At 37.3% G+C, this 13,723-nt stretch overlaps 1 long non-coding RNA gene across 1 annotated transcript in view; it reads left to right on the top strand.

Moving 5' to 3' along the window:
• Positions 1 to 1,116, top strand: part of LOC131280501 (uncharacterized) — a 48,717-nt gene extending 47,601 nt beyond the window's left edge. Inside the window, exon 3 of the long non-coding RNA XR_009188112.1 lies at positions 977 to 1,116. This is a non-coding gene — a long non-coding RNA (uncharacterized lncRNA). The remainder of the gene's footprint in view (positions 1 to 976) is intronic.
• The last annotated feature ends 12,607 nt before the right edge of the window (positions 1,117 to 13,723 follow it).

Genomic DNA, 13,723 nt, shown 5'->3' with positions numbered 1-13,723 from the left:
CAGAGAGAAGTTTTGTAGTAATAGTGTAATGGCATTCTGGTGAGAGGGTAAGTTCATGGTTATTAGACTTGTGTGACCACTTCTCAGAGTAAAGTAGCAAGGATTCCTGCACTTGAAAAACCAGACAACTAAGTTTTCCATGACAAGATTTTAATACTTTTTGCTCACAAAGTACATGAGGATGTTGTAGGTGTGACCTGGCAAATGGATTTCATGGACAAGTAAATTTGGAAAATAGGTTAAATAAAGTTAGGCAAGTTGCTATTGCTGGAGGACTTCTTAGAGCTTTACTATGTGAAATATGCACTGTGAATATGCTTAGAGGCGATTGAGTATTAAGGATTTCCTAGAATTCTTTTTGACCAATGGCTAGTCATAAGAATAGAGCTAATGTTCTGTGGAACCTACCTTGAGAAGCCCTGCTTTAGAACGTTATATTCCTCAGAAATGTTAGAGAGGATAAGGAAATTCTTTACCTAGAATAGTGAAGATATAGATTGCTGAGTACTGGTAATCGCAGTTCCTAGAAGTGTGACTATTGGCTCTCTCTTTGCAGAGGGAATACATCTCTTTCCATGCCTGCCCTCTTTGGCAGCCCTGAGTATTAGGATGGCTAATAGGTAAAAGCTAGAGCATAGTTATTTTAGTTTGTATTCTTCATGAGGCCCAACAGTGAACCTTTTTCAGGTTTACTAACCATTTGTATTGTGAGGTGTTTGTAAATCCCTAGATAAAGAATCCCTCCAAATATATTTATAGATAGAACACACAGCTGGGGGACACACTAGACTACGACACTCAAAACTCAGGTCTTCCAAAGGGGAAAAACTCAGCAAATTTTCCCAATTTTATAGTGATCAGGCTTATTTCTGTCTTGTGCTACACAGACCCGCAGTAAGGCCTGAATTATCCAGCTGCCTAATCAACACCCATAATTAAATTCTCCACACTTCTCCCCTTTATTCTGCATTTCCAGTGACAGTGAACCAACTCCAAAAGAAAGAAAGTACCAGATTGTTGCTTATGCCTGCCTTAATAATTCTGTGAACTCTTTTATAAAAAGGCCTGGTAATTGCTTTGATGCTTTTCAGTGGAGTGTGAAGTGCTCTAAAGCTCAGCCACGACTTGTCAGGTAAGTCCTGTGACAATGAAGGATGTGTGGCAGCTCTTACTGTTTCTAGGCCAGGGTGCTTTTTGAGGAGTGAACAGTTGCCTTTACTTGTACGTCAAAATAAAGTGAGGAAGAAGGAGAAGATGGGGAGAATTGTAGGATTAGCCCATATTTTTTAGAAGTCTCTGCAGTTACTATCACCAACATTAGCTTATGGAGAACCAACCACTTTAAAAGAAATTCTAGGCAACAAAATATTTTTAATGATTTATTGTTCTGTTTGCTACAGAGATACTTTCCACAGGAAAACAAGGTGTCAGTTCAAAGTTCTTGGGTAGCATATTAAAGAAAACTGGGTTATTCAAACTAACAACTCAAAGTCCTTCTAAATTCTAAGAAGGTAAACCAAATGGTTGCAAAACAATATATAATTAATTTAGGTTAAAGCTAATAAATCATCTCTAAACCAAAACAATGATGCAGGACTATTGTTTAAATAAGTAGGCTTTATACATTTTAGATGTTATCTGTCTGTTGGGGCTCCTTTTTGGTCAAGAATACATTGTCCTATCCACATACACACTCACACACACATGAACTTACAACTTTGCCACCCAACACCAGAGTTTTTATTCCTATGGCAACTACAGCCCATTTTATAGCAGTCATCTTTACACAAAATCAACTTTAGAAATCCACTGTGATGAAAGGGGGTGTCTGTTCTCATTTGTCGAAGTTAAGTTTTCTACACCACAGGTGATAGAATAAGACTTTATTAAATTTGTATGAGGAATCATACAAATTTTATAGCATGATTAAGCAATAGTGTGTCTTGTCAATGGAATGAAAGATATAAAAGATTGAGAACTATGGAACAAAGGAACTGCTTAAAATAAATTCTGAATAACCACACACTTAAAAAAAATTGCATCTCACATGGACCAAAGTTCCCTTTGTTTTGTGAAAAAGACAGTTACCTAAGTCACTCTGTACCCAACTGTGCCACCTACAGGCTGAAGAAACGCTGTGAGTGTGGTCGTGAAAATGTCTCGAGGAGGGTACACTTTGGGGTTACTGCTGTTTTTTTGGCACCTTGGTACTTATCCTACCTTCCTGAGTTCCATAAAGTGAGATGCCCATTTCCTCCCACACCGCTAGAGGATCTTGGGGATGTGAGATGTCTGTTGGAAATGCTATTCAGCATATGCCTGTGTTAAATGGATTAACTATAGTGTTGGAGTCAACAGCCCTTAACTCTATGATTGATTGGTTTTGTGGAGAGAAAGATTTACTTAATCTCCTTGGGCCTCAGTTTCATTTGTAAAATGAAGGTTTTGGTCTATGACCTGAAGTTCAATAGAATCAAGTAACGTGAACAAATGAAGTTCAATAGAATCAAGTAACTTGAACTTCACTTCTCTGAATGTGATCAGAAAGGAGACTGGAGACCTTATCTCTATCCCTGCAAAACCAAATATATGTGTGTATAAACATATTCTATATATACACATTTTGTTGTTGTTGTTTTTTAAAGAAAATAGAACCTTCAGTCAAATGAGAAAAACCTAACAGATTCTATTTGATACTGAGGCACCCGTGACTGGCTGGATGTTTGTCTTGGTCCTGCCTCCATGACCTCATTCTTTGGTAGGACAAACATCCAGCCAGTCATGGGTGCCTCACCATGCATGGTGAGTTTGCAACAGGAAAGCAGCAGGGCTGGAAGGATGAGGTGAGAGCGGAAACCCCAGTGGAGTGTCCCAATAAGAAGGTCAGAATTCTGTCTCATCTGATCTGGGAAGAAATAGGAAAACAGGAAGAAAAAGTTATTTTTTCAGGTAGTGCTCCCCCTCAAAAAGGTATTAGGCATTTTGAAATTCCTCTCTTTTTACAAGCACAGGTCATTCATTCTCCCCAGATGCTACTGGGCTTCCTGGCATATAAAGAACTGTGGCTATGCCCCTGGTGCTCTCAGGCCATGACAGCCCTGTTATCCAGTCTGTCTCACTCAGGTGCTCTTGCTACCTGGTGTTGGCAGAGCAGGGTTGAAACATCTCAGCTGCCACTCACGCATTTGCTTTATGGTGACAGAGGTCATATTTTTCCAACCCAAAGTTAGGAAAACATGGTGTGACAAGTATGAAAGAACTGACGAGACAATATCAGAGTCAAGGCTGTCCTGGAAAACGCCTGAGGTATGAGATCAGGATGGCAGCTTGCCATTCTTCTTTTGTTCGGTGAAAGGAGGGGATCAGTGGTTTTCCCAGTGAGAAGATCTTTCCTCCCTGTTCATCCCAGGTTCATGGTCCCTCTTCTTGAGACCACAGTGCCTTGAATGCTTTCCTTACCTTCCAGATGCACACGAAAGAATACGTTTTGGAATAAGGTCTGGAGCCAAAGGATTCCCAAGGCATTCAGTTCTGTTAAGCACTTAGTTTTCCAGGGCTGCTGTAACAAAACACCACAAACTGGGAGACTTAAAACAACAGAAATTTATTGGCTCATAGTTCTGGAAGCTAGAAGCTCAAAATCAAGGTATGAACAGGGCCTGCTCCCTTTGAAACCACAGGGGAATGTTTTTCCTTTTCTCTCCCTAGTTTTTGGCATTTGCTGGCAGTGCTCAGTGTTGCTTGGCTTTGCAGCTGCAGCATTTCTATCTCCGCCTCTGTCATTAACTGGTGCTCTCCTCTCTGTCTGTCTATCCCTGGGTCTAATTTTCCTCTTCTTATAAGGAAATGGATCACACTGAATTAGGTCCCACCTTTATACAGGTTGGCATCATCTTAACCAATCACCTTCAAAGATCCTATTTTCAAATAAGGTCACATTTACAGGACTAGGGGTCAAAACTTGAATATGTCTTTTGGGAGGACGTAGTTGAACCCAGAATAAGCACCAAGAGAAAGCTCATACTAGCTCAGGATCTTTTCATCTTACATCTTGGAATCTCTACCCAGCCTTCCCCCTGCCCTGAGCCTGACTCAACCCGTTGAAGTGCTTCTGGAATGGAAGCTCTCTAAGGGCAAGAAACTTTGTTTATTTTATTCACTGCTCAATTTACAGCAACTATAACGGTGCCTGGTCCTCTGTAGATAATTAATGCATATTGGTGGAATGAATGATATTATTTGATAAAAGACTGGGCATACCAACAGTTTTTCATAAACTTGTGGTAATGTCAGAAATAAGAACATTTGACAAGGGACACCTGCATTATGAAAAAAAAGTCAACTTCTATAACCCTTTCATTTGGATTCAATTTCAGATTAATCCCCCTTAATGTATTTAGTAGTATTCAGCAGCATATCTTCCTGATTGACAGAACTCTCAGCTCGACATGCTTATTTCTTTGACCTAACCAGCAATATGTCAAAAGGGCAAGAATTCTCAAGGTATAATAGCAGATGTAGCTGACATGCGAAACCTGTTTTGATCCAGTTTTTAGTTATCGTTGACTTGTTTGAGGTTTTTAAAAGAAATGCTTGCACAATTCTATCTCAAAAATAAATAAATGAATAAAATTGCCACTTCATCCTTAAAGTCATTCCTGTCCCATTTTATTTTCCATTTAAGAAACCCAATTCAACTTCGAGTAATAAAAATAGGGTACCATTTCTTTCAAATCACCAAAACCCCAATGCTATTTCAGAAATGTTATTTTCAGAAAAGTGGTAATTTTATGTCTTTTCTAAATGAAAAAAAGTAAAACTGCAATAAAATCTGTCTATTTGGAATTTCTAATAATTTGGACAAGGCACTGGGCTAAAGTTTGCTTTTATAATATCTTGGAAGAAGGAATTTTTAAAGTCAATTATTATGGTAAAATTTTACATTGTGTAGAAGAAAGTTGCTAGGCACCCTGGAAGCGCATAACTAAGTGCTTTTAACCTAAATAAATGTACAAACAATGCTTTTAACAGAAATAACTGCACAAACACCACCACTAATTTCTATACATTAAAGCAGATTCCTTAAGGAACTCCATTAGGCAATGTTAATTTATCTAGTTTAAATGACTAATAATATCTTACATGTGTATGGTGCTTTGTTTTGTAATTTACTAAACAACAGCATATAATACATTTTATTATCACAGCAACCCTGTGAAATGAAAATCATTCCCATTTTTCAGATAGGAACATAATACTATACAATGAAGAGTTTAATGGACCAGCCCAATGACACATGACTAGTAAGTATTAGAGCTGGTTCTTAATACATGTAGGTCTTCTGATGCCTCCATGATCCAAAGCTCACTCAAATATAGATTCCTTTAACAGTGTTAATATGCTCTGTAATTTAGACTTTTCATTAATCCTCACAGGTCAATTAGCCCAGATTAATGTGTTTTTTTAAGCCATTGGATAGAGTCAAGAAGGGCTTTCGAAAAAGATAGGAAGGATGAAAGCAACACTTTCCACAGTCATTAAACAATGATAATAATAGACACTTCTTATATGCAGAGGGAGTTTCAGCATCTTCCTATCTATATCTTTTACAGTTGAACCTTAAGTTTAGAAGAAACCTCACAGATCATCAGCTATTTCCATCCTGAGGGAGAAACCCAGACCACAGGAGTATCTGACCTTGTGATCAGGAGTAGAATAGTGAGCATGTATGTTAATGACTTCTTTTATTTGTTCTTGCTCTCAAATGATGGCGAATTGCCAAGAGTCAGGAATTAGAATAGATTCAGATTTCTGCACAGCAACTCTAGAACATACTAGAGCAAGTCAGAAAATTATTTTTAACCTACAATGTTATACTCAGCCAGACTATCAATCAAGGGAAAGGGTGAAATAAAGAGATTTTTAGACATGCAAAAATTTTACTTTCATGCTTTCTCAGGAAGTTGCTGGAAGATGTGCTATAGTAAAAGAAGAAAGCATATCAAGAAAGAAGAAAAATATACTACAGGAAAAAAGGCACACAAACACAGAGGAGAGGCAAAGTGAATTTCCAGGATAATGGAAATCAAGGGAGTTTTCTATGCACACGGCAAACCTATCCAGACTGTAGAGGTTCAAACATTTGTGGCCAAGGATAGTACAGGGTTTCATATTAATGGCTGCCTTTCCCAGGTAGGCTAATGAAAGCTAGAGGAGCCCTTATTTTTATTGATGAGACATACAATGATGAGGCAATAAAGTATATTTCTAATATAAAAGTTTACACTGAATCTTATTACCTCTCATAACAAATATCTTATCAAGAAACTTATAATCTGTTGATTATAATGAAGAAGAAAACACAAATCACCTGAATAACAAAATATGTATGTATATAACAAGCATATATATGTACATACACACATATGCATATAATGTGTATTTGTACAGACTATTTCTGGAAGAATTCGTAAGAAGCTGGTAAATGGTTGCTTTTGGGGAGAGGAATTGGGTGGCTATGGGGCGTGGGAAGGAGATTTTACTGTGCATCCTTTTGATATTTTTAACTGCTTATTATATGCAAATATATATATAATAAAATAACATTGCCTCTTCCCTCCAAATCCCCAGTTCAAAAAATATGAAAATGAGTGCTCAATTTGATTGATCATAGATGGGTATGGGCCCACTGAAAGAGCTGATTCTTCCTCCCCTGTATTTTCCCCCCTCTAGTTAGCTCAGAGGACATCTGGATTGCTAGCTTAAAGTATGATTTCAACATGTATTTCCAAATTATCTCACCAAAAGGTGATTCCAATTTATGTTACCCCTTGTGAAGGATTGAGAGAAGCCATTTGTCTGTACCCTCTAGACTTACCTTTTTAACATGATTACATTACATGCTAGTGAGGTTACTGAGCAATACTCAGAAATGTGCTGTTTTTATTTTGGGCTTTGGTGTTAATTTATCAGGAGCTTTCACAACCTGGTAGTCCACTGGTGCCTCTGCATGAAATCCTGCTCACGACCTTGCTCCACATGCTCTTCCTGAACACCTTAGGATTTTGTTGTTCCAGAACCAGCAGAATACTAATTGTCCCCATGCAGTATTCCTAATGAAGAGCTGAATTACTCTGCATGACAGACAAAATCAACGTGGCCACCGAAGGCAGCCTCATAAGCATAGCCTGCATTTCTCATCCACTGTTGAATTGCTTAAAACATTCTAACACTGCACAAATATTTGTACTGATGCCTTTTCCAGCAGCAACTGCTCAGAAGTGTCTGAACAATGGAGCAATGAAGATGCCAATGTCAAAGCTCTGTTCTTCCCTGACTCATGTCGGAGGTGGTGGGATTCCACGGCAGTGTGGGTAGTCTCAGGCAACTTGGATCTTAGAATCAGACCCATTTGTTTTTGAATTTCAGCTCCTACACTAACTAGCCATATAATGCTGCTTTTGCTGAACCTCAGGTTTTTCATCTCTAAACTGGTAATTATAACAGCTTTTTTACAGAGTCGTGGTAAGGATTAAATGAGATATGAGAATGTATGTGAGGCACCTGCCTCGTGATAGGTATTCAGTTCACATCAAAATAAAATATGTTAACTCTATTCAATGAATTAGTATTTCTAAAGCACTTAGAACAGTGCCTGGCTCCTAATAAGCATTCAACCAATTCCAGTAATAATTCTCACTTTTAAAATGTAATATAGTGCAGTGGATATTTTCACTGAATAGGAGGTATTGTTTAGAGAGTCAATCTGGCAACATCTCTCTGGAAATTATTCTACATGCCCAGTGCAGTGCCTTCCTCAGGCGATTTACAGTTTAGTTCAGCAGATAAACTGTAGAACTAAAAGAAATTATTCAATGATGAAAAAAAAAAAACCACGCTGTCTGAAACAGCAAGGGAATGGGACAGATCATAGAGGTTATAGATTCTTAAAGGAGAAAGGGGTTGAGAGAGAGAGAGAGAGAGAGAGAAAGAGAGAGAGAGAGAGAGAACTAGCAGGAAGGCATGTTCCAGAGCCTTGAGTAAACAGTTTGAGGAGAGGAAAGAAAACATGGCCACATAATTTCCGACCAGCTTGGGGGAGCGGGGTACTTGTAATTCCTATCACTGCAAGAAACCACCAAGGGTGACAATATTTCAGGAAAAATCGAATTCTAGGAAGTGTCTCCTAGACCAGCTGGCTGTCTTTTACGAGTTTTGTTGGGAAGTTTGACAAGTCATTCCATGTGAATCTTCACAATTAATGAGAATCAAGCCAGCTGAGGACAAACGTGCTAAGGAGTTGGATGCATGACCCTGACCAGTGAACAATGTATTACACTAAAAATACTAGAGTATATAATCCTCATTCACACACACAGTTCTCACTCTATAGTGACTGCCAAAGGGACAAAATTATTTCCTGTACCCACCTGCATTTCAAAGACCTTAAAATGTAACAAGAAATCTTAAAGACTCTTTTAGTCAAACCCCACCCAATGGAAGACTTTTCTTTACAAGTTCTGAGACCCCCCATGAATTGAGTTCCTGATTAAACACTTCTTGAAGAATATTTTTATAACAGCATTCTTTCTTCTTCTCAAACATGTCTTTTCAAGTCCTTTTGTGGGAAACAGCTATACTGCCTAACACTTATAAACAGTAAGTTACCATGCACAAGTCACTCTGCTTAGTACTTTACTTGCTTTATCTCATTTAAACCTCCCAAACCTCACTTGTGAGAATATTTCTGATATTGCAATTTTACAAATGAGGAAAGTGAAACGTAGAGAGGTTTAGTAAGTTGCCCAAGGGCACACAGCTAGGAAGTAGTAGAGTCCAGATCTGAAACCAGGTAGTCCACGTTCATAGCTTATGCTCTTAATCAAATTTCATCCTGAGTTGATCTATATCAGTGGTGATCAATCATTTTTCCATCAACTCAACAAGGGACATGTCACCCATCCATCAATAACAATAGATCCCAACAGTAGAGATTCTCATTGTGGTTGAAAAGGCCACCGTCATTCTCAGGAAATTCTTCTAGGGCCCTTTCTCCTCTGGAACATGTGCCCACAGACCCCCAAATAATTACCACGAGCCCAGATAAATCAGGCAACATCTGGGAAGAAAAGTCTAATCTTTAATGCTAATCAATATGCTTAAAATATACCATCATTTTTCAGATGACAAAGAACTCTGTGAAAAGAAAACCCTTTATATAACTATATAACTAGTATGGTTCCCATAAAATAACTTGGCATCTTGATATTTTAAGGTGAGAAATCAATAATGGCATTGCTTCCTATTTCATCTTGCCCTAGCAAGTGGATGTCTGTACTTTTGGGAATCATAGAGGCACATAAGATCCATTCCTTCATTTTCAGGGAGGGACCTCCAAAATCCAATCATTATAAAAAAGGCAACATCCTGCCTCTTTCTCCTACATGCAATAACCACTTACGATGCATCAGGGATTTCTTCAGCTGCGGTTGTAAAGTATATTCCCTCTATATAAACCACGATCTTATGTAGAATAAAGAAATAGTTGTACAACATTTACTCAGCAGTTTTATACACATTGTTAAGATTGTTGTTAAGACAATCCACAGTTTTGTCTTGTTCAAACTCAATAAACAAATTCTTCAGCATTTCTTTATGGGTCAGTGAATTTAGATTCTGTGTTAATGTGGCTCTGGTAAGAACAGTTAGCCTCCCTCTGTTCTCTGCTCCTGACCTTGACCTCCACCCCATCAGTCAGCTAATAAAAGATGACATAGACCAAAAGGAAGACCAAATGGGCCAACATCTCACCTGGGAACAGCACAAAGTTAAAGCCTCCCAGTACAAGGACAATAGAATCATCGTCAGAGATAAAAGGCATCATGGGGCCAATTTAGTTACTCTTTGGAACTTCACTCTAGGTACCAAGTACATCTTAATTTATAGAGCTACAGATCTAAAACAATATTTTCTAAGTTTGGTATTTAAGATTAACTATATATTTTAGATTTTCATTAAATACGATGTGTAGTAGAATATTATATGCATACCAGTGCTTAATACTTAGCAAATGATAGTACTAAGACTATCACTAAAATATAATATAATTGCAAGATAGTGCCAAAAACTCCACACTCTTAATTTTGCATTTTGCTATCATTTTCTTCTTAAAAACAATAAATCATGGTAACCTTTGGTCAACTATTAATCCTATATCTTTTCCTTAAAGCTCATATTGTAAATGATATCCAATATTTCTGTGGCTAGTTATTTTTCCCAAGGAGGCTTATATCATTCTTATTGAAAGCCTGTGAATTGGTTCCTAACTGCTTCCATATTCTGAGACTTAATCCTACGCTTTAAATGACAGGCCATTTACTTGTAAGTTTAATGAATATGATTTCTATGACAAAGAAATCACTTATGAACATGTTAAACATCTATGAGCATAAGCATGAGTTCTGCACAATGCCACTCATTATTAAAAGACACTCAAGGTGGAGATTTCCTGCCATCCTGTCAAATTAACCCATGGTTTTCCTACCTTTGTATTCCCCAAAGTCCAAGAATGAAAAGCAAAAGTTCTTGCTTCCAAAAGTTACTTTGGTATCCCCAGAGGAATATGGTATTTTAAAAATTTCTGGTACTCTGCTTTATTAATCCAGCATATCTCAATTACATTAGTCAAGTTGCTTCTCAAACCAGAGATATTGATCAAGCTTTGTTTTTGTCATCAGAATTTGTTATTTTCAACAATTGTCAGCATCAGGAAGGCTTAGTTTTCTCTGAGTCAATTGAGTTAATTTTTGCTTTCATGGTACATAATCATGATTCCCAAACATCACCTTCCACCCTACCCCACCCCATCCCACCTACAAGGACAAATAGCCTCATACCCTCAGCAGAAAGAACTTTCATTAGGTTATTCCTGTGGAGGTATTTGAAAGAAAGTCTGTTTCTCACGAATTGCTTCCCAAGATGAACATCAAAGCCTCTCTTCCTGAGCATACCTTCAGTGTCATTACAGAATAAGCCTGCCAGTTCATGCACTAGAATGAAGGAATCAAAGATGGAGAACAACAGCCTTTATTTCAAGATCCCAGAGTACTTCTCTGTTGGTAACTATTAGTCAAAGCCTTTGATGAAGAGGAAGAACCTAAATTTAACAGTCATAGAAAACACTGAAAGGGTTTCTTAAAGCATGTCTAGAACATTATGTTGTTTTCTTACAGATAACTCAAACCCTAGTAAATATTTTAAACAATAACACTTTTATCTGCCTAAAAAAAGAGCATTGTCCTAAAAATCTAAAAATGTATGTTATTTGCCACGTGAGAAACATTTTCACAAATGAGGGCTTCTTCAATTCTCACACTGTAGCATCTATTCATTTTTTCTTTCTCTTTCCTCCCTCATCAGTATAAACACTAAAAGCAAAACATCAAATAAAACTAATTTCAAACAATGAAACATAGTAGATAAAAACTTTTTGGACTAATATAATGTTAATAGGAAAGATACTTTATATCACAAAATGCTTCAACTTAAAATCACCACAAACCCTCTTCGTTTTAACCATATTGTTTATATCACTGGTATTTTCTAGTCCATATCGTGTGGGTGTATAGGTTATAGGTATAGAAATCCTTTTCCATTTGTAGGATTATGTTCATGAAGAATTTTATAGTTGGCAAAACTTCTGCAGGCAAAATCACCATCTCATGAGCAACTATCAGAGAGTAGAGCAAATCAATAAAATGCCACCAAACATATATTTTTAAACCCACATTAAATAAAATTCTAGAAGGTGTCTAGAAATCTCTGCATAATTTTGCTGCATAACAAATTACTACAAAATTTACTGGCTTAAAATTAAAGCTGGATGATTATAGCTCAGAGTTTGCAATTAAGATGTCAGCTGGGGCTGCAGTTATCCAGAGACTTTGAGGCTGGAGGATCTGCTTTCAAGCTCACTCATGCGGCTCTTGGCAGGAAGCCCCAGTTCCTCCCCACAGGAGGCTCTCTGTGAGCTTGCCTAAGTATCCTCACAACATGGTGGCTGTGTGCCCCTGGGGAACGATCAGAGAGATAGCAAGGAGGAAGTCATGAGTCCTTTCTGTCCTAATCTTGGAGATCACACACCTTTCCTTCTGTCCCTTTCTGTGCTTTAGAAGCGAGTTACTAAGTACAGTCCACACCAAGAGGTGGGGAAGTAGGTTCCACCTTTTGATGGAAGGAGTCTCACAACGCAAGCTAGATTTGCTTCCCTTGAGAACATGATCCACCGGGTAACCCTTCTCGGAGGAGGTTCACCACCATTTGTTAAAGAAGCATTTCTGAGCATTGCAATATTCTAAGGCAGATTTAAACTCTATCTCCTAGTAATTTTTTAAAATTAGCCCTTTACTAGTTGATAAACACTTGCATTCCCCTTTGTTTAATTTGCATAAGTCTTAGTAAAATGCTTGTGTAACTGCCAGGAGTTTTGACACTTTATCAAGAGCTAAACTGTAGATATGGGGCAGGGGAAGCTGCTACCATCTATCACCCACTGAGGTAGTAGAGTGAACAATCTTCTTTGCTCCATGGCCTGTGTCTACCAATGTAGTTTAGAAGAGGCTGGACCTTGCTGCCATATTCCTTTAAAAAAATTTTTTTTAATGAAAAACGAAATTGTTTAAGGTGACCAGACTATAACTTCACTACAGATATGTAAAATCATATCATTGCAATACCATGGTTGGCTATAGTTGAAGGTCTGTGTATTGTTTTTTTCTGTCTGACATTATTTTTAAACATTTTTCATGAATATTCAGCCTTCACTTAATGGTCCCCTGAGATGATATACCATAGAGTATATAACTATTCCCTAATCGCTAGTTATTTGTATGTTTCTGTTTTTCCTTCCACTTTTAGAATGTTGCTATAAACATCTCTGTACAAATAGCTTTTGCTTTCTATTATTTCAATCTTTTCCATAGGGCAAAGTTCCTCAAATTAGATTATTTAGTTGAAAGATATGAATATTTTAGAGACATTTCATTGAAGAGGATAGATGATGGCTAATAAGCACATGAAAACATGTTCAACATCATTAGCCACCTGGGAAATTGCATAATTAAAATCACAGTAAGATATCACTACGTGCCTATCTGAATAGCTAAAATAAAAAATTGTGACAATGGAAAATGCTGTTGAGGATGTGAAGAAACTGGATCTCTTATATATTGCTAGTGGGAATGTAAAATAGTACACAACCATTATAAAAAATAGTTTCTTAAAAAACTACATTTACAAGTACTATATAAATCAGTTATCACACTGTTGGGCATTTATCTCAGAGAATTAAAACTATATCCAACCAAAGACCTATACACAAATAGTCATAGCAGCTTTACTTCTAATATCCCCAAACTAGAAACAACCCACATGTCCTGAAGTAGACAAATGTTTAAGCAAACTTTGCTACATCCATACCATGGAATACTACTCAGCAATAAAAAGAACAAACTTAATAAATGCAACAACCTAGACAGATCTCAAAGGCATTACAGTGAGTGAAAGAAGTCAAGCTCAAGAGATCATCTATTATAGGAATCCATTTATATGACATTTTTAAAATGACAAAAGGGGTAGCATGAGGCAGATTCTCATGGTGAAGTTTTGTATCTTGATTTCCATGGTGCTTTTAGGGTCATCATATTTATGTATATAAAATTCCATA

This window comes from Dasypus novemcinctus, chromosome 11 (assembly GCF_030445035.2).
Source record: "Dasypus novemcinctus isolate mDasNov1 chromosome 11, mDasNov1.1.hap2, whole genome shotgun sequence".
Taxonomy (NCBI): Eukaryota; Metazoa; Chordata; class Mammalia; order Cingulata; family Dasypodidae; genus Dasypus; species Dasypus novemcinctus.
This window is presented reverse-complemented; position numbering and strand designations above follow the sequence as displayed.